Source organism: Aethalodelphis obliquidens, unplaced genomic scaffold, assembly GCF_003676395.1.
Source record: "Aethalodelphis obliquidens isolate GAN/ISIS:26980383/991018 unplaced genomic scaffold, ASM367639v1 scaffold34, whole genome shotgun sequence".
NCBI classification, from domain to species: Eukaryota; Metazoa; Chordata; class Mammalia; order Artiodactyla; family Delphinidae; genus Aethalodelphis; species Aethalodelphis obliquidens.
The window spans coordinates 13,258,046-13,285,273 of record NW_020837978.1 but is presented as its reverse complement, the minus strand read 5'-3'; positions in this window follow the sequence as shown (position 1 = coordinate 13,285,273).

The following is a 27,228-nucleotide window of genomic DNA, read 5'->3' as shown; positions in this document are numbered from 1 at the left end:
GTAAGGTTTCTTTCTATAGCATTCCAAGCAGATGGTCAAACAGCCTCTCCTGGGATATTTTTAGTGAAAGGGAAAGTCATTTTCATGTAATCTCTATCTAGTAGCTGTTAAATTTTCTTCCCTGAGCCAAAATCACTTCCCACTCTCATCCTTAACATGTATCCATTGGTCTTGGTTTGCTCTTTGGCATAACAAGAACCTAATCCATCTGGTTCCCTGTCGGTGACAGTCCTTCAAACCTTTGAAGGCAGCCATTGAGTCTTTCTTTAACCTTCTTTTGTTACTGGTGCGGTTCCAACCTCTCCACTCTCCCAGTTTCTTTCCTCAGAATGCTATTAACTTGCCAGCATTCTTCTCAAAATGTGGTCTCTCCGAATGAGCTGTACAAATCCCCAGATGTGGGTTAAAATTTCAGTGAAACTACTTCTTATGTTTTATCTATGGACGACGTGGCTAAGTTTGCGTTCAAGTGTGTGTCTGTGTGTGTGCGCACGCGTGTGTGCGTCTGTCTATAGCCACACTGCACTGTTGGCACATAGTAAGCTTCTGGTAGGCTAAAACACACAGGGCACCCCATCTCAGAATAGGAGTGAATTACATAAATATTTCTTCCAGGAAGAACCAACTAGGGCAGGGATTCCTTGGCAAACCACTAGCCTGAGAAACAGAAAGGAACAGCCCTTCATGGTTTTGGCAAATAATTTAGCGGGCTGACGTAAAGTAGAGAAGGAGTAATCAATCGTTCACAAGGTGTGGTTTGGAGGGTCTTAGAGAAGAGTCTCCTGCCCCCAAATGCCTCATTCATCCAAGTGTCCAACTGGCTGGAATTTCACCATTTGGAAGTGCTGAGCCTTTTCCGGCTATTTTTTTCCCCCAAAAGGCACATTAAATCACTAACAATTTAGTGTGAATGAGATGATCCCATTTCTTTCAGAAAAGAGGAGAACCTGAGGCAATAGGAAAGCACTAACTTGTGGATTTGGAGGTTGGGAAGAGGCATTAAATAGGGGGAAATAGTTTAGAAAGACGTGATAGGATGCTCTGGAGCTTTGCAGATTTGCTTGGGGCCCAGCCCTGCCCCAAGGGTAATGCTCTCTATGGTGGGGGGAGGAATCACACACTCAAACGTACACCCGGGAAAGAAACAGGAGGGTAGAAGAAAGACTACAGTGTTAGCATAATAACGAGTGAACCCGAGACAAGGGAATGGTTGGAACATGGCCCCTGTGGGTCTCACTAAAGGGACGACCACAGCTTAGCTCCAGCCAAATCTTTCAAAGGAGGAACACAGGCCCTTTATTGGCAGATCTTTCAAATTTTCAGACTCTGGAGGTTTAAGTAAAATCTTCTGGTTTGGGAATGCTGAGCATGATGTCAAGAGTCAAACAAAATATTTCTCGTGAAATCGCAAAAAGACAAACGCAGAGAAACAGGAGGTGAAGAGGTGGAGGAAATGGGGAGACAACTGCTCAAAGGGTGTAAACCTGAAGTTAGAAGATGAACAAGTTTGGGGATCTAATGGACAGCATGGTGATTATGGGTAATAATTCTGTACCATATACTTGCAGTGTTGCTGAGAGTACATCTTAAATATTCTCAGCACGAAAAAGAAATGTAACTCTATGATGGGATGGAGGTGGTAGGTAACACCATTGTGGCCATAATCTTGCAATTTATAAATGTATCAAATCAACATGTTGTACATCTTAAACTTACACAATATTATGTGTCTATGTCTCTCAATAAAGCTGGGAAAAAATTTCTGAACAAAACAAAATAAGAAGAAAAATATCCAAATATCTCTGCTGCCAGACATGGCCGAGGCTACCAGTTTATGGTCTCTAACATTAGCGTCTATGCAATAAGATCTACAGCTACATCTATTTCAATGAAGCAAGTGGCAGAGGCTCCAGAAGTAGCGGCTTAAATAACACAAGATTCTGCCTTACCACTCCTTAAACCTGAGAGGGGCTTCAAGGAGTCTACCTGGAGAGCTTGAAGTGTGTCTCCTGGAGTTGGAGGGGAAAGAAAGCATGATGCCCGATGATTCATATTTGAAGAATCTAAGGGGCAGGAAGCTGTGACCATCTGCCCACAATGATGGATCAGAGAGAAAGGGAATTCCATGGGAAGCCAATAGCACTTTGCAGTTGTGTGTGTGCTTGTGTGTTACCAAGCGAGTTTGAGAAAGTTACGGAAACTGTCTGAGGCAGAACTAGATGACAGAGTGGGTTTGTACAGGTAGTGAAGGTGGAAAAAATACTCAGGTATGTCTTCAGCCCATTCAATAACACACACACACTCACACACACACGCACAGAGACACAAATCTATGTGGTTTTTCTTTTCTGAAACTTCTTTATCAAGTTAAAGTTTCTTGGAGATTTCTCTGCATCAGTATCAGCCTTATTCTTTGCCTCATTTGCATATTCAATGTATGGATTTTGTCTGGATTGTCTGGATTCCTCCCATCTGCAAATTCAATTGTATCCATTGCTCCTATTGTAGGATTACGAAAGTGGACTTGCTGACAGCCTGTGCACTTTTTATTTTGAAGGGTGTTACCAAATTGCCCTCCAGACAGGTAATATAAATGTACATGCCCACCAGCAATGCATGCTACGCAGGGTGTGGTCACTGGGCCTGGTGCAGGCATCAGCAGGGAGCTTGTTAGGAATGCAAATTCTCAGGCCCCACTCCAGACTTTATCCATGAGATTCTGCAAGTTAATCGCATCTCCAGGTGGTCTCTATGTGTGTGAGATTTAAGACGTCCTCTTGCCTCTTTATGGACAGCTGTCATTCTGTGTCTTTTTATGGTTTTATTTTGTATTTCATCTAGTATGAGTAAGGTTGAGAATATGTTTCTGTACTTTAAGAGCCATTTGTAAGTCTTTATATAGCAAGGAAATTATCTCCATGTCTGTGATACGGGTTGCTGTTAGTTTTCTAGGTGATGGTTGTCTTGAATTTTTGTTTTTTCTTTGCTGTGCAGAATTTTAAATTTTCACATGGTTAAATTTACCTTTTTTATAGTTTCTGTGTTCTGAGTCATAGAAAGTTCTCGCCACTCCATAATTATTTTAAAATTTTCCGTTTTCTTTAATACTCTATGGTTTTATTTATATTTAACTATGTTTTCTACCTGGCATTTGTTTTGGCTCAAGGAATGAGATGTGGATTTATTTAACTTTTTCCAGGTGGCTACCTCCTTGTCCTAGTACCATTTATTGAAAAATTGAAATTTCCCCACTTATCTGAAATATAACCTTTAATACACACTAAATTTCCCTATGTGAACTCTCCATCAATTACTTATTGTATCATGCTGCCTTTTGATTAACCAAGATTCTCTACTGAATTGCTGAATATGTTCTCCCAGGGCTGTGCTTCTAGCCTCCAGATAATAATTAAAAGGATCAAAAGTTATTGCCTTGTACCCCATCCCATCAGAATTCCTATAGGTGACAATTCATCTGATAAAGAAATGTAGGATAAAGGCTTCCCAGCATTTACAGGTGCGTTTTTTTTTTTTCTTTCATTTTGTTTTAAATAATGCCTCTAAACGAAGTAACTGAAAGGGATAAGAAATTCTAGAATAGGTCAGGTTTTTAGAATTTATTATTTTATATCACAGAAGCAGTGGCTTATTGTGCTTTCCCAGTTCTAGTTCTAAATTAGGAAACTAGACTTAAATTCTCCCCCCTCAATTTTCCTAAGTTTTCAGAGCTGTTCGTTGACCATCTAGCACTCTTTATGTTGCTGTCACCATCTTTATCACCTTCTTGCCTCTGATTCATTCCTTTTTCTTTTCTTTGAATCAAAACTTTAAAGTACTTAAGTTTCTTGACATTCTTTTTAGCATCTCTCTTTAAAGAAATTTGTGCAGCAATGCTGATAAGTGAAAACAAGGATTGGACCTCAGCTATTATCACTTAAAAATAGGAATATCGGCTTTTGCTGTATGTTTTTGTCATATTCCTTCTAAATATGATAGAGTTATTTTCTCTGATGATGTAAAATGAGGACATTATGACCAGAACAAGGCTGGTTCCTTGTGGGTCTCAAGATATTCCTACAAACACACTTGTGCGAATGTTAGCAGATGACTTTATGTGAAATGCAGGCAGTTTTCCACTAAGAAATGAAATTCTGGGAATTCAACTGAAGATTCCTTCTTAAGGGCACCACACATTTCAACCACAGTTTAGTTTGGAAGAAGAAACTCCATTAAACTCAGTAATAAGAGGGATGTGTTAAATTTCCTCATCTCTTATCATGATAATTTTCCTCTTACCCATTTTGGAACAATTTTAAGTGCCCTCCTTTTGTCAGACTCGCTTGAATTTTACAAGCCTGCAATCTGGGGACACTGGTTGTTACCGATACCATTAGCAACAAGCACATGGTAGCATAATGTACAGTGGATTGAAGTTCATCTTCCTCTTTAAGAGCTCTGTGTGGTAACACTGTCACAGAGTCTTGGCTAAAATCCATGGAAGGCTCATGCCATCCTGCTCTTGTGGTCCTTCCTGCTGTCTGAGCCTGGAAACACACAGCCAGAGACTAGGATTGGTGCCTAGTCTCAGACTAGAGCAGCCAGTATACTTAGGGATTTGAGCCCAAGAAACAGAAGGAAGGGGGCACTGGGGAGAGTGAAACAGAGAAAGAAGGAAAGCCAATTCAAGGAGGCATGATTGAACTTGTTACGCCTGTAATCAGTGGGGATCTAGCCCACTGTGGCCCCTCTGAGAAACTTTCTAGAATGTACTTTGGGACTATCCAGAGAGAGGGAGCATGGGAGTATTTACTCCTTGTCTCAGCTTCTCTTGCTCAAGGATTATTCTGAAAATGTTGACTCCCTTCTCTCCCAGAACTGTATAGAATGTGGGAGTATGTGTGGCTCAGTGGTCTCTGCAGACATCATAGGTGGAGAGCTCCCGGCAGGCAGCAAGAGAAAATCCACTCCACCTGAGGGCGCCTGGCGACCTCGGCAATGGGCACCACAAAAAGAGGTGCTGAGAGGGTACAAAACAGGCATTAAAGATGCCCCCCATCCCATACACCAGGAAACCTATTCCTAAACGTAACTGGGCTTCTGACTACACGTCATCACCTGCTCCTGGCACGGGGTCGGGGGGTAGATGTGGACATGACATTTTAACACCAGCAAGATGGTGAGTGACAGAACACTGCTCCTTGTGGCTTCCATCCACAATTCTCAGGGCCTGGGGCAGCATTTTCAGAGTCCCACAGAGGGCAGGCCACCCAACCAGCACCTACCACCTTATCCACTTGGGAAGTGTCCTTGGGCTTCTGTAATACCACAGACCATTTCTACCTACTTACACCTGCCAGGCCTCAGCGCTAATAAAAGAAATCACATCCCAGGGAAATAAGTTCTGAGGTTTTGCGGTTACCCGCTAGTGCCAGGAACACGGCTAATGCTGCAGGGGGTACTGCACAGCTCACCCAGATTCAGCCAACTGGGGCTAAAGTCACACACACACATTTCATAAAGCTATTTTATGGGCATCAGGTACGTACTAGCCCAGCCTTTGGCAAATGATGGGCACCAGGTCACAAAACTTTCTCCAGTGGCCTCAGATCATTTCTGGAATAAAACAGAAACTCCATCCTTATGTCTATATAGGTAAGCACAGCTATAAGCATACACATGCCAAGACCAGTCCTAGTGTGAAGACAGGCAACTGTCTATAAAAATGCTCTCGGGTTGTCTCTGAAGATCCAAGTCAAAGGGATGTCTGACGAGGGAACAAAAGCATATGTGGCCTTTTAGGAAGAGAACATTTTTATTTTTCTGGGAGAACCAAGAGCAGGACCCAGCCTGACCCTGATGCTCAGAGAAGCAGATTCAGGGAGCAGTCAGGGGTGGATGCTCACGCCTGCTCAGCAACGTGGGAGGCGGGGTGGAATCCTGACCTGGCTGGACAGCTCGCTTCATGCCCAGGCTCCCTGCCCCTCTTTGTTGTGTGTTGGCTGACCATCTCAGCCCCTGCGTCTTCACAACTTGTTTGAAAGCACTTAAGAACACGTTATATGTCAAGCATTAATCTAAGAACCTCACAAACACGGACTCACTTAGCTCTCATAAAAATAGTACGAAGTGCATAGTATTATCACCCCCATTTTACAGATGAGGAAGCAGAGGCAGGAGAGGCTACGGAATTCAAGGCAACGGTGAGGGAGGGGAGAACTGGGACATGGGGTGCTTTCTGTGCCCTTCTTTTGTCTGCCACTGGAGACGGATTCACCACCTCCCCCCTTTTCCACAGTGTTTATAGTTGTGGGGTTTGATTCTAGTCCGACCTATATGATTCTCAACTGTTTTGCATGTTTGTCTTGTTCCCACAACTAGATTGTGAGACACCCACAGGTAACATGTAGAAGCTTACCAAGTCACTGAAATTGTCAAACAGAGTCTGAAGGGTATGATCTTTCAGAGAGTCCCCAGATTGTCACTGGGGGCTTATTAACTCCACTGATAATCTTAGCCAGCTTAGGTGTCTTATTTCATGTAAAGAACAGACCATCAGCAGAAAATCAGAAGTGGGGAGGTTGGAAGAGGCAAACACACCAATGGCAGGGGGCACAGTGGGGAGTGACCAAGAGTATGGCAGCAAAGGAGAAGCAGAAACTGCCTTGTCGCTGCGTCAGAAATGTCAACCTTGTCCCTCAAGGAAAACTCAAATGATGTTCTGTCTTCTTTTTTAAGAGATGAGGGGAGATCCACTCTATCTCGAGGCAGTCAAGATGCAGTAATAGACAAGGGAAATTAACTGCCTTTTACAGAAAGAGGGGAAAGCAGTGTTTAATACCAAAGCGCACGAGTGCAATTTCTCAGCTCTGTTGAGAAGCCAGGTTAAAGCATTTTACCTGATGCCTGGTTAAGCCAGGCATCGAGTGTTATTCCCAATCCTCCCTACAGCCACTGGAGGTGGGTATTATTATGCCTAATTTTATGATAAGAAAAGAAAATACAGGGACATTAAGTCACTCGCTCTAGGTCACAACCCTAACAAGTTGCTAACACAGGAGTCTAGCCTTGAACATCTGATCAAGTTCAAACCCTCTCTCACAGCTGCGCTGTATAATAGAACGTGGATAGGTGAAAGGCAGGCAGAGAGATGGAAGGATGAAATGATCCAGGGCAAGGTCGTGAGGCGGCATTTGCCTAGGGAAAATGCCAAGAGTAACCAAGAGCTGTTCTCTTGGAGGGAGAGCTGAGATTCTTTGATGGATAGTAACACTGGACTTTACTTGTCCTGCCTCTGTATTTTTGGGGGGGAAATTGAGAAGGCGCAAGACGCAGCTGTCAAAAATTGAGCAGGAGTAGGTGTGTTGTGAAAGGTTGTTGTGTGATAGGAGCTCTCCCTGCTACTCCAGTGGAAACCTCATTGAGGCTGTGCTTCGAAATGCAGCCAGGGAGTGTCCTGGTAGCAGAGGGGAAGGGGGAGGTTTAAAGGAGAAGAGCCCAGAGAAGAGAGAAGGGAGTTTGCATTCGGCCTTGGCTGAGAAACCAAACAAGTATTTGGGTGCAAACAGGTATGACAGTTTATTCGCTCAGCCGCTTGGTCTTCTCTCTAGGTGCTGGAGAATGGTGACTAGAAGAGCTTCAGCCCCTGAAAAACAAACATACCAATGCCTGACTCCAAGTCTTTTGAAAAGAAAATCTAGACCTTAGAAAATAAGCAGCCATTGATAAACTCGGGGTAAATCTTGTCTAACTGGCAAGGAACACAGTGGCCTCCTGGCTGGGGTGGGGGAAGGCAGCGGCTGAGTGTGTTTGGACCACGTTCCTCCTTTTAAAGGCCCCTTGGCCAGCTGGAGGCTTTACAAGGGCCCCTACTCAGGCCAGCCAGCAGGGAGTTAAAGTAATCTAATTTTAATTATGTGACAAAACCATGAAGAATCATTTAAAGGTCTGTCGAAGGGAAAAATGGCTCCAGTCTGCCAGGACTCCTTAGATGGTAATAAAGAAACCTATGGGCTAAAAGCTGGGTTTTGGTGCTGAAAAAATAGAACTCACATAATAACCAGACTGTACACTATTGAAAGAGAGACAGGCAGTGAGGAGACAGCCACAGCTCTATCAGATAAAGACAAAGGCGGCTATGAGGCAGCCGGCTGCATGACAGTAATTCTAAATTGTTATTGGGGTTAAATAGTCATAAAAATAAGGTTAGTATTCTCCATTTCTCCAAAGCCAAGGAAGAGAGCATTTCTCTGGATAGTAGCAAAAAAAAAAAAGAAGTTCAAAAAGCACTTTCAAGTACATTATCCAACTGGGGCTTCAAAAATATTAGCTCATCAGGTCTTTAAGGAAAGTTCTTAGCTTTAAGTAAAAAGGGTTGATTTTGAGATCGCATCTGTTTAATTTACCACTGGCTATTATTTATGTAACAATGAAATGTCCTTTCGACTAAATGCTATACTCTGTAGCACTACTTTGAAATTTTGAGAGCCTAGAGCCAAGAGGTCAGTTTTTCTTTGGAGCACCTGGCCTTGACCAAAAGATCCTGGAAAATTGGAGGCAGCCTAGTGCTACAGAAAGTCTTCAACATCAGTTGAATAAATGGGAAGGAAGTGTTGAAATCATTAAACAGATTAAGACCAGTGGCTTCATCAAAGGTGTTGCCACATCTTTTTCCAAGTTAGCACAGAATTCTGTCCAGGCTCGACTCCAGGTAAATGCAGTAAGGTTTACTGAAAAGTTGGTCACAAAAAGCATTAGTCAGGAGATCAGTGGGGACCTCAGAGAACTAGGCAAATAGATACAAACTTATCTTGCCTCACAATGTCCGTATCTCATCTGTCTTTGTGGCTCTCATCAAGTGGGAAGGTAGCCTTCCTGAGTTGATTTCTAAAGTAGTGGCCATAGTCTTTCCTCCCTGTACATAGTTTTCCAGTAAGAAGAAGAGCAGAATCTTTTCCCCATTTTCCTCAGAGACCATGTGAGTCAGGGTAAAGCTAGGTTATGCTTCAATAACAAATAAAGCTCAAGTAATCCTCAGGGGCTTAACGTAACAAAACTGTATTTGTGCTTGTAACAGGCTGATGCAGGCTTCCCTTGGGAGCTCTCCTCCAAGCAGAGATCTGGGAGTCTGGGCTTCCATCTTACTGCTGTGCTATCTGCATCATACAACTTCCGGTCACTGTGCAGAGAGGGGAAGTGAGAGGAAGCACTTTAGCTTTGAAATGTCCAGGCTTGGAAGTGACGAACATCACTTCTACTTGAAGTTCATTGCCCAGATCTAGTCATTAGGCCCCTAACCCAGCTGTAAGGAGTTGGGGGCAATGCAGGGAAGCCCACCCATATCTGGGGGATATTAACCATCTCTGTCCCTGAGGACTCTGTTCCGCACCATTTCCCACTACACCTTTGCCCAGTTATTGTGAACCAAATAAAAGGAAGTTCTTTCACATGAGAGATCGGGTTTATACAAGAAAACGGTGGTCTGTGTTACTACTGACCAGAACAAATTTTTTCCTTGCTTCTCTCATATGACTATCTACAAACTATTTTAAATTTTAGATTCCATCTGCAATAGAGTACAGGCATGCCTTGGAGATATAGTGGGTTCAGTTCCAGACCACCCCAATAAAGATAATACTGCAATAAAGTGAGTCACATGAATTTTTTGGTTTCGCAGTGCACATAAAAGTAATGTTTGCACTATACCATAGTCTATAAAGTGTGCAATAGCATTACATCTAAAAACACCAATTTACATATCTTAATTTAAAATTACTTTATGGCTAAAAATGTTAGCCATCACCTGAGCCTTCAGCTAGTTGTAGTAGTAACATCAAAGATCACTAATGAAAAAGTTTGAATATTTCAAGAATTACCAAAATGTGACACAAAGTGAGCAAATGCTGTTGGAGAAAATGGCGATGATAAGACTTGTTTGATGCAGGGTTGCCATAAACCTTCGATTGGTAAAAAAATGCAGTAAAACGAGTAAAAAACACAATGAGAACACGTTGTGTTTTGCTCTTCTCTCATGATACTGAAAAATCAACTAGTCATGGTAACATCTTGTTAATAAAAGTAGATATAAATGCTGAAAAGGTGGAGTGTTGCCCCAAGGATCTTGCGTCTAATGTACAAGGGGAGCAGAAAGTCCCTGGGGCAGCACTGCAGCTCCCAAAACTATGTTCCTATTTACCTGATATCTGCATATCTGGAACCAGCTTCAGAGTGTTGGGGTGCATCCACGGAGCAAATGAAAGTACTTAAAAAAGCAGCTCCACCCCCTTATTTGTGTTTCTCAGAGAATGTCAAAAGGATCCCTTTCATAACCCACAGTAACACTCTTTCTCTCCCACCTAATTCTCTCACACCCCAAAGCTGGTCCAGAACAAAATTCTCTCAACAAACAGCCAATGCAGTTTTCTGGCATTTCTCCACCTTCCAACTTCCGCCATCTAGGTTCCCTTCCATCTGGGGGGCGGCGGGGGAGGAAGAGAGTTGAAGTTAAGTCGACAATCCAAAATTCTCTTCAGCAGTGGGGAAAGGGCAATGCCGTGAACACTGAGGTGCTCATAACTCGTGCCCCATCACGTTGGCCTGCATTGCGATCCATGAAGCATCTTGCACAGTTCTGGTTCCTATCACCTCTCCCCACAGTCTCCCTTAGCATTCACGTTACTGCTCAAAATCAGAGGCCCAAATATGAATCGTGCTCACGAATGCCTTTGAAATAGCAAAAGAGAAACAAAAACTTTTTGTTTTTTTTGCAGTACGCGGGCCTCTCACTGCTGTGGCCTCTCCCGTTGCGGAGCACAGGCTCCGGACGCGCAGGCTCAGCGGCCATGGCTCACGGGCCCAGCCGCTCCGCGGCATGTGGGATCTTCCCGGACCGGGGCACGAACCCACGTCCCCTGCATCGGCAGGTGGACTCTCAACCACTGCGCCACCAGGGAAGCCCAAGAAAAACAACAACTTTGAACGTGGGGGCTAGAAAAAGACATTGGAAAGGGAAATTAAAATCAGAATCCCTCTCAGCAGAAAAATATCTATTTTCTACTCAACTGTGAAGAAAAACTTTAGTTGGTGCTAGGGTACCTTCATTTTCCATTAGTCCAAAGTTATAGAAATAGGGTTTTCCTTTCACATTCTTCCAGGTTCCACCCTGTATTGTCACGTAGTCTTACAAAGAGTCCTTCCTGCTCTCTTCCTAGTGAGACATCCTCACAGACGGACTTCACAGCGGACTCCGCCAGCTTCCAGTCTCTATAGCCCTCTTCCTCACATATCTGGTGCCAGTGACTCCTTTGTAGCTCATGTTGCAGACTCTCAGATCCTACCTCTCCTGCTCAGGAGTTCTCAATCCTGGGTGCATACTGGAATCATCTGGAAAGCTTTGACAAATCCCAGTGCCCAGGTGCACCTCAAACTGCTTAAATCAGCAGCTCTGGGGGTGAGACCCAGGTACCAGTATTTTGTAGAGCTCCCTAGCTGATTACAGTGTGGAGCCAAGGTTGAGAACGACTGCTCTAACCCAATGTCTCTCTCTCTTTTTTTTAAAAAATTAATTTATTTTATTTTTGGCTGCATTGGGTCTTCATTGTTGCTTGGGCTTTTTCTAGTTGCGGTGCGTGGGGGCTACTCTTCATTGAGGTGCATGGGCTTCTCATTGCTGTGTCTTCTCTTGTTGTGGAGCACAGGCTCTAGGCTTGAAGGCTTCAGTGGTTGCAGCACGTGGGCTCAGTAGCTGTGGCGCACGGGCTTAGTTGCTACGCGGCATGTGGGATCTTCCCGGACCAGGACTCGAACCCGTGTCCCCTGCATTGGCAGGCATATTCTTAACCACTGTGCCACCAGGGAAGTCCCTTGACTTTTAAAATGATGATTTAAAATGGTTTTACATTCCATCATTATCCTGTCACAAAGCCCAGTATCTTCACTTTACTTGAGCCCTGTGTTATCTCCTCCAAGGTCTCAACCCCTTGAGCAGTGTGGTGTACACAGTGGGTACTCCATAAATGCTGATGATTTCTTATGATTACAGATGTGCAGATACAACACACACATATCCTCCATCACTCTTGAGACTGTCACAATTTATTAATTACAATCCATGAATTGAGTGACTATTACATGTGTAGGACTGCATTAGACAACCCCTGAAGATAGAGTCACATACACATGCTACTGCCGCTCAAGGGTTCCAATAAAAAAAATCTACAGTCATTTTAAAATATATTAAGTGGAATGATTGGTACCTTTTAAAATGTACTGTTGCAAATTCAGAAAGATTATATCATTCTACAAGAGTCTTTATCAGTAATCCCTTTTTTCTTAAACATTTTCTTCTTTATTTCAGGCTTTCACTTTAGGGAGTCAAAATAATTTCCCCTAAAACAGCCTCTTCCGTCATGCCCCATGCCGGCCCCTTTGTTATTTTTATAATATAGACTCAAAGAAACATAGCCTTGTAGAGCTGGAAGGAAGGTTGGATACACATCCCTTTCCAATTTTCTCTTTGAAATGTGTGTCATGTTACTTTCCACTCCGTTATATATATTGTGCAGCTGCTCAAGTTTTGAACATGCGGAAGGTCACTGGTATAAATAGGACACCTCACCGAGTGGGGGATGTGCTCCCAGGACCTTTGGAAGTGAGGGATCTCAATACCGCCACCACCACTAACATGGAGATTTACTGTTCGCCTTGCTCCTTAGTCACTGCAGATGGGAGAGGCAAAAGGGATTATGGAAGCTGAGCAGAAGCTGGGAGAGGACTGTGAGAAGTGATTCCCTCTGCCAAGGTGTGTCCTCAAACTAGTTTGGTGTTTCCAAGGTTCAGGTCCTTGGAAATGGCTTGGAAAAAAGTCCTCAGTAAGTAACTTTGTGTAATGCCCTTGGTGGTATTCAGGCCCAACTCCCAATATGATTAACTGACTTTAGGAGGGAAGAAAAACATAATCCAAGGTGTTAAGTCACCCAGAATGAGGTCTTTGACCATAGAGTGTCTTAAGAGGCCTGGCATGTTGTCAGGTTAAGGTCTAAATAAAGTTAAGACCTAAATAAAGACCTAAATAAAGTTAAGGTCTGTTATTAATTTCACCTGTATTTATAACTGCCATATTTTTTAGAAATACTGATTCATTTTTCTTCAGAATGTATCTTACATTTAATGTATGAATGACAGGAATAACTTTCTTAACTTTGGAGCCTGCCAATAGGAAAATTCACAATGGAAAAGAGTAGCATATTTGACCACATAATTATAAAGAACATTCATTTATTTGTTTATTCAACAAATATTTAATGAACTCTCATTTTGTGACCAGCTCTGTGCTCAGGGCTCGGGGCCCTGCTTAACTTGATCATTCCATCTCTGTAGGCTGAAAAATAAAAACTAAACACAAATATAGTAGGAAAATATTTCCATGAAACTGGCGAATTGCTCTTCTATTTACTATATAAAGTTCAGTAAAATATAATCTGTGATACGGATACTATGCCAGGCTAGGTTATTAAAACATGAAAAAGCTGACAAGATAATAAGAAATTAACAGGTTAAAATCTAAATGGAAATGGGAACCAAGCAGACTACATGGGAACCCAAGCTCTTAAAACTCTTGTGCCCTGAGGGCATTTGTTCAGCCAGGTAAATGTAGGCTTACATTTTGACAGTTCCCTGCTGCGAAGGGGACAGATGCCAAAGGCAGCTTCCCCCTAAGGTAGGGAGCCTCCTAGGAGCTTCTCACTGTTATGGCTAAATTTTGCACCCCCTTGCCAAACTCTTACGTTGAAGCCCTAAACCCCAGGATCTCAGAATGTGACCCTTTTGGAGACAGGGCTTTTAAAGAGATAATTAAGTTAAAATGAGGCCCTTAGGGTGGATACTGATGCAATCTGACTGGTGTCCTTATAAGAGAAGATTGAACTAAAGGTTCAAACTAAAGACAATACATTTTAGGCAGTATAACTTATTCATTTAGTCCCCAAATTTTGTAGACAGATAGATAGACAGAAATGTAAGAAAAAAGAGACAAATCCACAGTCATAACAGATTTCAACATACACCATACAGTAATTGATAAATTTAGCACATAAGAATTAGATAGGGTACAGAAGATTTTAATAGCATTATTAACAATCTTGATCTAATGAACACAGATGTAAAACTGAACCCACTAACTGCAGGATTCAGTTTTCCCTGGCACACATAGAGTGTTTATAGCAAAGGACCAAATAGAAGGTCATGAGGCACGTCATAATAAATTTCAAAAAACTGAAATTTTACACAGCTTGGTTCCAATTGCAATGTAATTAAGCTGAAAATCAATAATTAAAATGAGTAGAAAAGCTTACATTTTTATAAATTAAATATGTAACTCCATGTAACATATAAGTCAAAGAAGGAACCATAATAGATATTACATAATATTTTGAACTGATTATAAAACTAGTGTATGTTTAGCTGCTTATGGAATGCCGCTAACATGCCTTATAAAGGAAAATATATATTAGATAAGAAGAGTGGCTGAAAATTAATGAACTAAGCAGCAGAAAATACCCACCGTGCCCCCCCCAAAGTAGAAGAAAGGAAATAAAGTACAGAAATAAATTAAATGAACTTTAAATGAAGAAATCATATGCAGACTCAATCATGGGAAGGGCAGTTCTTTGAAAAATATACATATACTGAAAAATGTCCAGTGAGATTGTTTAAGAACAAAAAAAAGGAGGCACAAATAACCAATAACAAGAATGAAACCAAGTTTCCACTACTGATGTTCTGGTTATTTTACAAATAAGAGGATAATATGAGCAACTGTGTTCTAAAATTAACATCTAACAACTAAGATGATGACCTCATTTCTAACTTCCATGAGAAACTGGAAATAGTCAGAAGAGAACTTCCACAGACCTCGACCACCCAACTCAAGCACCCTCATCTGCACCCACATATTTCCTATTAACATAATGAACTTACCCATGCTCCTAACCCTTCCTTTATGCCCTAGATTCCATCCCTCTCTCCTACTTAAGGATATTGCTTTATCAATTCTCCCTTCTCCTTGTTCCCTATTCAATTTTTTACTCGTTACTGGGTTATTTCCACCAGTGCGCAAACATCCTTATTTCTCCATCCTAGGGAGAAAAACTCCTCTCTTGGCCCCAAATCTCCCTCCATCTACCCATTTTTCTGCTTCTGTTTGTTTTTCTGCTTCTGTTTCTGCTTACCTTTCCTGTTCTCCCATTCTTTCTCCACTCACTTATGTCCTTTCTCCTACCACTTTACCAAAACAGCTCTTGTCAAGGACAACAAATGACCTTGCTAAATTTAATGGCCAAACTCTGCTCTCAACTTAAGTTACCAATCAACAGCATCTGACAGAGTAGAAGTGCCCTTATTCTTTCTTCTTGAAGTACCTTTTCCTTTGGCTTCCACGACAGCACAGTCACCTGGTTCTTCACCTCCCTCACTCTCTATTCATCCCCTCTCTCTTTTGTGGATTCCTCCTCTTCTCCTCAAAGTCTTAATGTTAGGGTTCATCAGGGTGAACCCATGAATCCCCTCTTCTTACTTTTATGTACATACACTTCCTTGGTAATCTCACCAGACTATTAACTTCAAATATCGTCCATATGCTGAGAACTCCCAAATTTATATTGCCAGCCTGAACTTCTCTCCCAGTTTCAAGATCCAACTACCTAGTTGACAAAACCGCTTGGCTGTCTAATAGAAACCTCAAACTCAACACATACCAAAATGACCTTGAGATTTTATCTGCCAAGCACTCATAACCATTCTTCCGGCCACATGTGTGAAAAAAAATTGGAGCTAGTTTGAATTCCTCTTTTTTCCCCCTCACTCTCCACATCTAATCTGTCAGGAAATCCTGTGGTCTCAGCCTTCAGAGCATATCCAGAATCTAACCACTGTTCACCATCTCCACTGTTATCACCCTTCCTTGAACCACCACCACCTCACGCTTGGATTATTTTAATAGTCTTCCCTGTTTCCAAGCTTGCCGTCTTATAGTCTATTCCCAACACAGCTGCCAGAGTGGTCCCTTTACGGTGCAAGTTAGGTCATGTCATGCCTCTGCTCAAAACCCTCAGTGCCTCTTCATTTCACCCAGAGAATCCCAAATCCATCAATAGTCTACAGAGCCCTACATGATCTATATAGCCCTTTAACTTTCTGACTACCTCACCTACTGGTCTTCCCATTGCGACTCCAGTTCAGCCACACTGACCTCTTTGCACTTACTCTTGCCCTTCCCTACTCCTAGAACGCTATTCATCAGATATCCACATGGCTAGTGCCCCTTATCTATTTTAACTCTTTTCTTAGCTGTTATCTTTTCAACAAGCCATATTCTTATCATCTTATTCCACTGCACCCTCCCATCCTATCCCTGAATCTCTGTATCCTCCAGCCCCTGCTCCATTTTTCTTTATTCCATAGAACTTTTCATCTTCTAACACACTGAATAGTACTTATCAATTATGTTTAGTTATTCTTTTCTGTCTCTCCCTGCTAAAATTTATGTTCCATGAAGGTAAACATCCTGGTTTGTTTTGTGGATGTGGAACTGTGCCTGGCACATTGTATGTGCTCAATAAATATTTGCTAAGAGAGTGAATGAATGAAATATATACATTTCCACAAAAATCAAATCCATCAATATTCTAAAAGGGCAATATATTATGACCAAGTTATGTTTGTCCTAGGAATACAAGGTGATTTAACATTAGAAAAGTCAACTGCAGTAATCCACCACATGAAATTCTTACAGAAGATTCATCCTATTATTTCCTTTATAGATTAAAAAAAACCACATTTGATAAAATTCTACATCCGTTCATAATAATAATTTAAAAGATACTTTTAGAAAACTAAGAATAGAAGGAGAATTTCTTATGTTCATCTGAGTATCCAAACAAATCTTCAAAAAAAAGGAAGCTTTCTCTTTGGTTAGGATCAGACAAAGATATCCACTATCACCACTTATATCTACCAGAGATTCAAGTCGGAATGATAAGACAAAAATAAATAAAGATAGTAAGATTGAAAAATAAGAAACAAAGTTGTCATTATTTGTAAATGATATGACAATGTATGTACAAAATACACAAGACTATACAGATAAATTATTAGAGTTAATAAATTAGTTTATCAAGGTTGCTGGATACAAAACCAACATGCAACATTTACTTGTATTTTTAGTGCTAGCTACAAACAACCAGAAAGTGAGGTAAGAAAAAGAATGCTTTTAACATGAACAACTAAGCATACCTAGGAATAAATCTAACAACAGATGTGCAAAAGACCTGTATGGAGAAAATAATAAAACTTCATTGAACATTAAGGAAGACCTAAATAAATGGAGAGCTAAACCATGTTCATGGATTGGGAGATTTAGTGTTACTTAAACATGCTGATTGTCCCTAAATTGAACTATAGTCCTTTTAATCATAACAAAAATTAAAGCAGATTATTTATTGAAATTGACTCATTGCTTCCAAAGTGTATGGAAATGTAAATGATTTTTTAAAAAGGCCAAAACACTCTTGAAGAAAATACAAGGGGTGACTTTGTCCTCCCATATGGTATAAAGCTACAGTAATTAGTGTGGTATTGATGCAGAAAGGTAAAGAGAGTGATGGAATAAAGACCCCAGCAACAGAGATATACTTGTATAGAAAGTTGATATGTGACCGCTATGTCCTTGTACATCAGTGGGGGAAAATGGACTTTTCAAATGGTCCTGTGGGGACAAGTATTATTCCGTAACATCCAACAGGGACACCGAACAAACTTTTTGGCCAACCCAATAGGTATCCATACGGAAAAAAGCAAAAGTGGATCCTTGCCTCATATTGTACATAAAAATCAATTCCAGGTGGAGAAGAGACCTAAATATGAAAGGCAAAATTATAAAGATGAAGAAGATAGGAATATATCAATGACTCAAGAGTAATGAAAGATTTCTTAATCATGAAGGAAAAAGTTGATGTATTTAATTTTAATAAAATTAAGAATTCTGTTAATCAGAAGACATCATAGAGTGAAAATGGGGAGGGGGAAGCCCGAATAGAAAAAAATAGTTGGCAACATGTGTTACCAAAAAGTCTAGTATCTTGCATATATTTAAAATTCCTACAAATCAATAAGGAAAGAACTGAGAACTCATAGAAAAAAATGAGAAAAACTCCCACATAAACAGGCACTTCACAAGAAAAGGAAATAAAATAGCCAATAGACAAATGAGAAGCTGCCCAGTCTAATTGGTGGTCAGGTAAAGTACTTTAAAGTCACATATAGAATCTACATTTTAAACACTTCCTAGGAAATTTTAAATTCTTTTTAAAGTTTCAGAACTATCTTGTAGCCCATGAATTATTAAGAAGAACTAAATAAATGGAAAGATATTCCATGCTCATGAATAGGAAGACTCAATATTATCAAGATATCAGTTCCTGCCAACTTAATCTATTGATTCAATGCAACCCTAATTAAAAGTCCAGTAAGTTATTTTGTGGATATTGACAAACTGATTCTAAAGTTTCTATGGAGAGGCAACAGACTCAGAATAGAAAGCAGAAAATTGAAAGGCAAGAATAAAGTCTGAGGACTGACACTACCTGACTTTGAGACTTTATTAAGCTACAGTAATCAGGACAGTGTGGCATTGGAGAAAGAATCGACCAACAGATCAATGGGACAGAATAGAGAGCCCAGAAATACATACCCATACATATAGTCAACTGATCTCTGACAAAGTAGCAAAAGGTAATACAATGGAGCAGAGATAATCTTTGTAACAAATGGTGCTGGAACTACTGGATATCCACATGCAAAAAAAAAAAAAAAAAAAAGAATCTAGACAGAGGACTTACACCCTTCACAAAAATTAACTCAAAATGGATCACAGACCTAAACGCAAACACAGAACTATAAAACTCCTAGAGGATAACATAGGAGAAAATCTCGATGACCTTGGGTTTGGCAATGACTTTTAAGGTACAACATCAAAGGCATGATCCACGAAAGACAGAACTGATGAGCTGGACTTCATTAAGCTTAAAAATTTCTTCTATGCAAAACACACTGTCAAGAAAATGAAAAGACAAAACACAGACTGGGAGAAATTATTTGTAAAAGACATATTTGATAAAGAACTGTTATCCAAAATATACAAAGAACACTTAAAACTCAACAATTAAAAAAAACCTGATTTAAAAATAAGCCAAAGACCTTAACAAATATCTCACCAAAGAAGATATACAGATGGCAAATATGTGTATGAAAAGATGCTCCATATCATGTGTCACTTGAAAACTGAAAATTAAGACAAAGACCTACCACTAGCACCTATTAGAATGGCCCAAATCCAGAGCACTGACAACAGCAAGTGCTGACAAGTTTGTAGGGCAACAGTAGCTCTCATTTATTGCTGCTGGAAGTGAAAAATGGTACAGCCACTTGGGAAGACAGTTTGACAGTTTCTTTCAAAACTATACGTCCTCTTACCATACAGTCCAGCAATCACACTCTTTGCTATTTATCCTAAAGACGTTAAATTTATGTTCACATAAAAACCTATACACAGATGTTTATAGAAGTTTTTTTCACAATTGCAAATAGTTGGAAGCAAACAAGGTGTACTTCAGTAGGTGAATGAATAAATAAATTGTGGTATGTCAAAACAATTGAATTTAATTCAGCACTTACAAGAAATGAGCTATTAAGCCATGAAAAGACACAGAGGAAAATTAAATGCATATTGTTAAGTGAAAGAAGCCAATCTGAAAAGGCTACGTACTGTATGGTTCCAATGACATGACATTCTGAAAAACGCAAAACTAGGAAGACAGTAAAAGCATCAGTGGTTGCCAGGCGTTAGTGGGGAGGAAGGGATGCCTAGGGTAGGGCACAGAGGATTTTTAGGGCAGAAAAACTACACTGTCTGAAACTAGAATGGTGGATACATATCATTACAGATTTGTCCAAACACATAGAATGCACAACACCAAGTGTGAACTCTAATGTAAACTGTGGACTTTGGGTGATAATGATGTGCCAACGTATGTTCATCTATGGTAATAAACGTACCGCTCTGGTGGGGGACGTTGATATGGGGGAGGCAGTGCAAGAACAGGAGCAGGAGATACATGTGAAATCTCTGTATCTTCTGCTCAATGTTGCTGTGAACCTGTATCCCCATATACTGGGTAAAGATAACGATACCACAGAGACCTGACATTGGAATGTTAGCAGGGAGTGCTGGAGTAGTGGAGCATGGAGTGAAGTAACAGGGGAACTTGGAGTTAGGGGGACTGAATGATGGACCCAGGAGGATAAAATTAAGCTGGATCTGAGAGCACTTGGTGCTCTTGGGAAGAGTAATGGTCCTTCTCCCTGCTGGTCCTTTACCTCTCCTCTGCCTTGTTCCTCCTCAGACCTCTCGGATCTACATTCTGAAAGATGACCAGACAGAAGAGAACTACTGTATTCCAGGACTTCCCTGGAAGTCCAGTGGTTGAGACTCCGTGCTTTCAGTGCAGGGGGCACAGGTTTGATCCCTGGTCAGGGAACTAAGATCCCACATGCCATTTAGCCCCCCCCCCCAAAAAAAAGAGCTATTCCAAGAGATTTTAAACACAATAATTTAACTGTACACCCCCAGTGGGTTATACCTTTAGGATAAACATAATGGGGAAAAATCTAAACACAAGTTTCAGCATTCATATTGTCAGTGAGTGGTGGCATTATTTCTCTAAGACCGTTGTGAATATATTGTGGGATAAAACAAATGAAAAATGGTGTGATATTCTAATTGTATCATTTCCAGTGTCACTGACAACCAGTTTTATTGGTGCAGGAGAAAGGACATATCTACGATAGAAAAGGTTAAATAAACCCTTTACTCCTGAATTTTGGAAGTATCAATATGTTCTCATGATGTATTTTGTCTTTTAAAAATTAAAAATAAAATCTTTTTCAAAAAAAAATTCCTAGTTCTGTCTACAGAAATAGCCAAAAAAATAATGATCAACTTCATAGCAATGTATATCCTGAGTGGCCCGACTGTGATCTTACAATACCATTTCCCACTATAAGGAAAGATTTCTCTGGAGAGATGACTTCTTCTAGGTCTGGGTCAGGAAACATACAAGAAAAACCTGGAATATGTGTTCGGATCAGAAATCAAGGAAGAAAGGATGACGGCAAAGACATCTTACTATAAGGCATGTCAAAAGGACTTGGGGCTGACCTAAGAGGCTCTCCCTAGCTAAAGACTGAGCAATTTTAACATTATTAAGGACAATAATTGCAATGGATTGAAACACATAAAATATGTTGAAATCCACAAGTTCACAATGGTACAGAAAAACAAACCAAAAAAATCAACTCAGATTAATTACCAATTGGTCCCCTTTGGAGAATGCTGGTGAACCAACACATTAATTTGAAGCCAATAAACAAAGGGAAATAATCAGGATTTATCCTGATGTTGTTATCTAAACTGTACTGGATAACTAAACAGTAGATGAGGGAAAGTTTCTCTTTATAGAATTATTCCAGCTAATAAATAGATAAGGATCAACAGAATATTATCATTTTCATCCCTTAATGAATTAATGGATCTATGTATTAATCATCAGTGCCTGCCAACATCACAGAAACAACTAAATATTATTTTCATTCACATGGAAGATCACAGCACCCTTATAAAGCAGTCTTAAAAGAATTCGTCCTGAATCTTGCCAAGCCTATAGATCCAACTAGCCATTTACAGGAAATCACAAAGGAAAGAGGAACATTTTAAAATACCATGAAGATAAGACAAGCAAATCCAAACAGGGGAACCCTATAGGATAAATCGTCTGGCTTTCCCCACAATGACAATAACAAACAACAACAACAAATTCAAGGAAATAAAATAATGAATGTGGACCCGACAGATTATAAGAGACTTAAATGACATAGAATTAACTGCCATTGATGGCCCTTTCTTGGACTTTGACTCAAATAAATTATTTGTAAAAATAAAAATGCACACATTTATGAAACAAATGGAAATGTGAATATTGGGTACTAGATAGTTGATGGTATTGAGGAATTACTGGTAATTTAACGGGATGTGATCATTATGGTTATTTCTGAAAACTCCTTATCTTTTGGAGATAATGCAAAACATTTTATGGATGGAATTCAAAAAAAGAAAGAAATCACCCCAGAAATAATAGAGAACTGACCACAGATGTGAAAGAAATAGAATTAGTTTCAGGAAAGTTTCATTCCCTCCTCACCACACCCCTGAGAAGCCAGAGTTTATTGATTCATGGATGAACAAGCAGAGCCTCCTTGGGAGGTGGATCTTCAGCTACAGACAGAGAGGAAGGCGGATGAAGAAATGGTTCCATGTTGTCGTAATCTTGGCTCTGACACTATGCCCCCTGTATCAGTCAGCTCAGGTTGCCATAACAAAATACTGTAGCCTGATGGCTTAAACAACAAAAATTAATTTTGTCACAGTTCCATAGGCTGGGAAGTCTAAGATCAAGGTACTGGCTGGTTCAACTTGTGGACAGCCACCTTCCTGATGTGTCCTCATGCGGTACAGGAGGTGGGGAGAGAAATGGAGAGAGAGAGAGAGAGAGAGAAATAGAGAGGAGAGAGGTCTCTTCCTCTTCCTACAAGGCCTCAGGTCTACTGTATTAAGGCCCAACCCTTATGAACACATTTAACATTCATTACTTCCTAAAAGCCCCATCTCAAAATACCCTCACATTTGGGGTTTAGGGCTTCAATATATGAATTTTGGGAGACACAATTCAGTCCATACCACCCCCATGCAGGACTCTTCTGCTCAGTGCTGGGTCCAAGCCAGGTCTCTGTGTCAGTAGCCAAGTACCTGGAAGGATCCAGCTACATGAATATTTGCTGGGCTTCACCACAGCCCATATGGCTTTGCACTGTCCGCCAGGGCTGAATGAATTAGATCAAATCAAAGAAGAGAGCCCAACAGGATACTGCTTTTTTGCTAGTTCTTTCCCTCATATGAACAAATACTAAATCTAATTAATCATGTGATAGAAATGGGGAAGGTTGGTTTTTTGTTTTGTTTTGTGTTCATTTAGTTTCATTTTGTGAGGGATTTCTTCAAGGACCATGCCCAAACATTTAACTCACCTGCTTTTTAACGTAAGGATAATGAACATGAAACAAATCTAAGGAAACAACAGATTCTACTGGGAAGACTTCAATATTGAGAGCAGTTGAAAGGCAGGGAGGAGCAAGAAAGACAAAAGAAATAAAGAGAAAAAGAACAATAACAAAAGAGAAGCCCCCCCCCCCAAAAAAAAAGAGAGAAGGCCCAGGGCAAGTCTGGAAGGAGGGGGAAAAAGCACAAGGAGGGCAAGGGAGAAGGGGGAGGGGGAGGGGAGGGAGGGAGAGGGAGGAGAGCTCCCTGGAGAAAGGGCAGACACCAGCCATATTCCAGAGGACAACCAACAATTCAGAAAGAGAGGGAATGGCTCAGGAGCCCCTGAGGTTGGTATTTCTTTCTTTCTTTTTTTTTTAACATCTTTATTGGAGTATAATTGCTTTACAATGGTGTGTTAGTTTCTGCTGTATAAGGAAGTGAATCAGCTATACATATACATTTATACCCATATCTCCTTCCTCTTGCATCTCCCTCCCACCCTCCCTATCCCACCCCTCTAGGTGATCACAAAGCACAGAGCTGATCTCCCTGTGCTATGTGGCTGCTTCCCACTAGCTATCTATTTTACATTTGGTAGTGTATATATGTCCATGCCACTCTCTCACTTCATCTCAGCTTACCCTTCCCCCTCCCCAGGTCCTCAAGTCTATTCTCTACATCTGCATCTTTATTCCTGTCCTGCCCCTATGTTCTTCAGAACCTTTTTTTTTAGATTCCGTATATATGTCTTAGCATATGGTATTTTTTTCTTTCTGACTTCCTTCACTCTGTATGACAGTCTCTAGGTCCATCCGCCTCACTACAAATAACTCAATTTCATTTATTTTTACAGCTGAGTAATATTCCATTATATATATGTGCCCCATCTTCTTTATCCATTCATCTGTCAGTGGATACTTAGGTTGCTTCCATGTCCTGCCTATTGTAAATAGAGCTACAATGAACATTGTGGTACATGACTCTTTTTGAATTATGGGTTTCTCAGGGTATATGCCCAGTAGTGGGATTGCTGGGTCGTATGGTAGTTCTATTTTTAGGTTTTTGAGGAACCTCCATACTGTTCTCCATGGTATTTCTTAAAATAAATAGCTCTCATTTCTTGCTGAGGTTGATTTGGGCTGAAAGCATAAAGGATTAAATCATAATCTTTTCTAATTGTAAGGTTAGTTAAATATTGTTCATGCACAGTTCTTTAGCCTTAAGTCATGGGATAGTCTGTTCTAAAATCGCAAAGCCCCAAGTGAATGGAATTTGTTTTGGCATTTCAGAATGATGTCAACACGACTGTAGAAAGGAATCAAACCGAGGACCAAAACATCTTTATCCCTCAATGTGCACTTTTTAATTAGTAGGGGAGACATCATTGGTGGCCTCCCCAATAGCCATTCTCCATTCTTCGTTTCTAAAGGAAGAGTGATTTTGTTTGAATGGCAATGTCCCCCAACCCATGGAACAATCCCATGTGCCCTTGGTAGTGGCAGGACTAGGGGTGAGCAGAGAGGGATAAGGGAATATCCGCATGTGGGTTTATGGGAAAGATTTTCTACCTAATAAAGGAGAGAGTTCCTTCCTGCTCTGGGTGCTATCGTGTGAAAATGAGCTGCTGCAGCCAGCCTGTGACCAGGTGTAGCAGGCCACAAGCTGCTGCCCTAAAATCCTGGTGTTCTTGAACCACCGAGCAAACTCTGAAGCTCCCTCCCTCAAGGCTTCTTGTAACAGGGGACAATTCAGTGGCTGCTTGCTCAAATTCTAGCTATTCTGTCACTTGCAACTAAGCACCCTTAACTGAGAACATTAAGTATAAATAAAGCTAAAGGGTGTGAGTAGGATTTGGCTCAGTTATGAGGTACAAACCCCCAAATAGCAGTGGTTCGAAGGAGATAGAAATGTATTTCTCTTTCATGTAAGAATCTGGAAGCCATCCGTCCATGATGCTGTATAGTGCCCTACAGCCTCGGGAACTCAGGGTCCTTCCGGCTTAACGATCAGCAATCCATGACCTCATTTTCCAAGGTCACCTTCTGGTCTATGTTGGCTGTTCCAGTTCAGCCACCAAGTGTATTTTTCAACCAACGGGAAGGAGTAAAGGGGGAAAAAGGGCACAGACATATAGCTTATGTCCAAGTCCTCAAGAAATAAAGGTATAATAATAACTCCAAATAACCATCCACGTAACGGCCTCTGCTTAATGCCTGGGAGGAGAGCCTCCCTTTCAGAAGCAGCCACGGAGCGGGGCTTTGGAGGGTGTTGACCAGAGGACACGCCTGGCTGGTGGGGCTGGTGGTACAATCCCCTCACTTCTCACTCCACCTGGATGGAGGTTCAAGGTGGGAGAGGGGAGCAGGAAACCCTGGGGAGGAGGGGACTGCAGAGCCAGAGAAATATTTTGCATTATTGTCAGCAGGCCTCGTTTTCCCTCTGCGTCAGTGTGAACTGGGAAACGTAGGCTCCACAACCGCGCATGCGAGTTACGCACCAGAGAGGCCGAGCCAGGCAGGCAGGGCCGTGGGTAGATGATGTGGGAGACGTCAGCTAACTCTCCAGTCCCCAGAGCTCACCCCACTTCCAAAATTAACCCCTACCCTTAGGTGGGCATGAGTGCAGCTGTGGCTTCCCCAGCTGATAGGAGACAGCTAAGGGAGGAGAAGCCTGGGGCCAAGCTCTCGGGAGAGCTACAGTTCAACTCCCAGGAGAACAAATGAGGCAGAGCAGATAAAGACAGATCTGGGTTTGAAGCTGGCTGCTTGACTTCCCAGTTCTTGTTCAAGATACCACCTGAGGGCTTCCCTGATGGCGCAGTGCTTGAAAGTCCACCTGCCGATGCAGGGGACACGGGTTCGTGCCCCGGTCTGGGAAGATCCCACATGCTGCAGAGCGGCTGGGCCCGTGAGCCATGGCCGCTGAGCCTGCGCGTCTGGAGCCTGTGCTCCGCAACGGGAGAGGCCACAACAGTGAGAGGCCCGCGTACCGCAAAAAAAAAAAAAAAAAATACCACCTGAGTTCCGAACCAAGAGAATCCCAGGGGTGAACATGTCTTCTTCTTTAAAAGAGAAGTGTTTCTAATTCTTAAATATTCATTCCCCCCAAATAGTAAATTCTACCAATTAAAGATTTCTAAGAATCCTCTCTAAAAATGGAAATGTTTTGAGCAAATGATGGCATTATCTATTCTGATGAGAACTGATTCAACCAAATAGATTTTCTTTGAATCTTTAACTGACATGAGCCACATTTCAGAAGCGGGGGCTTTTCTCCAAAGAAGACATACAGGCACATGAAAAGATGCTCAACGTCGCTAATTATTAATGAAATGCAAATCAAAATTACAATGAGGTATCACCTCAAACCAGTCAGGATGGCCATCCTCAAAAAGTCTGTAATAATAAATGCTGGAAAGGGTGTGGAGAAAAGGGAACCCTTCTACACTGTTGGTGGGAATGTAAATTGGTGTAGCCACTATGGAGAACAGTATGGAGGTTCCTTAAAAAACTAAAAATAGAGTTACCATATGATCCAGGAATCCCACTCCTGGGCACATATCCAAAAAAGATGAAAACTCTAATTCAAAAAAATACATGCACCCCAATGTTCACAGCAGCACTATTTACAATAGCCAAGACATGGAAGCAACCTAAGTGTCCATCCACAGATGCATGGAAAAAGAAGATGTGGTATATACACACAGTGGAATACTACTCAGCTATTAAAAAAAGAATGAAATAATGTTATTTGCAGCAACATGGGTGGACCTAGAGACTAAGTCAGACAAAGACAAATATCAAAGGATATCGCTTCTATATGGAATCTAAAAAAAATGATACAAATGAACTGATTTACAAAACAGAAACAGACTCACAGACATAGAAAACAAATTTATGGTTACCAAAGGGGGAAGGGGAGTGGGTAGGGATAAATTAGGAATTTGGGATTAACAGATACATGAGAAAAAAAAAGACGTGGGGCCTTTGATAGTGGGATGGGAAAGTGGAAGGTAGAGATGAGAC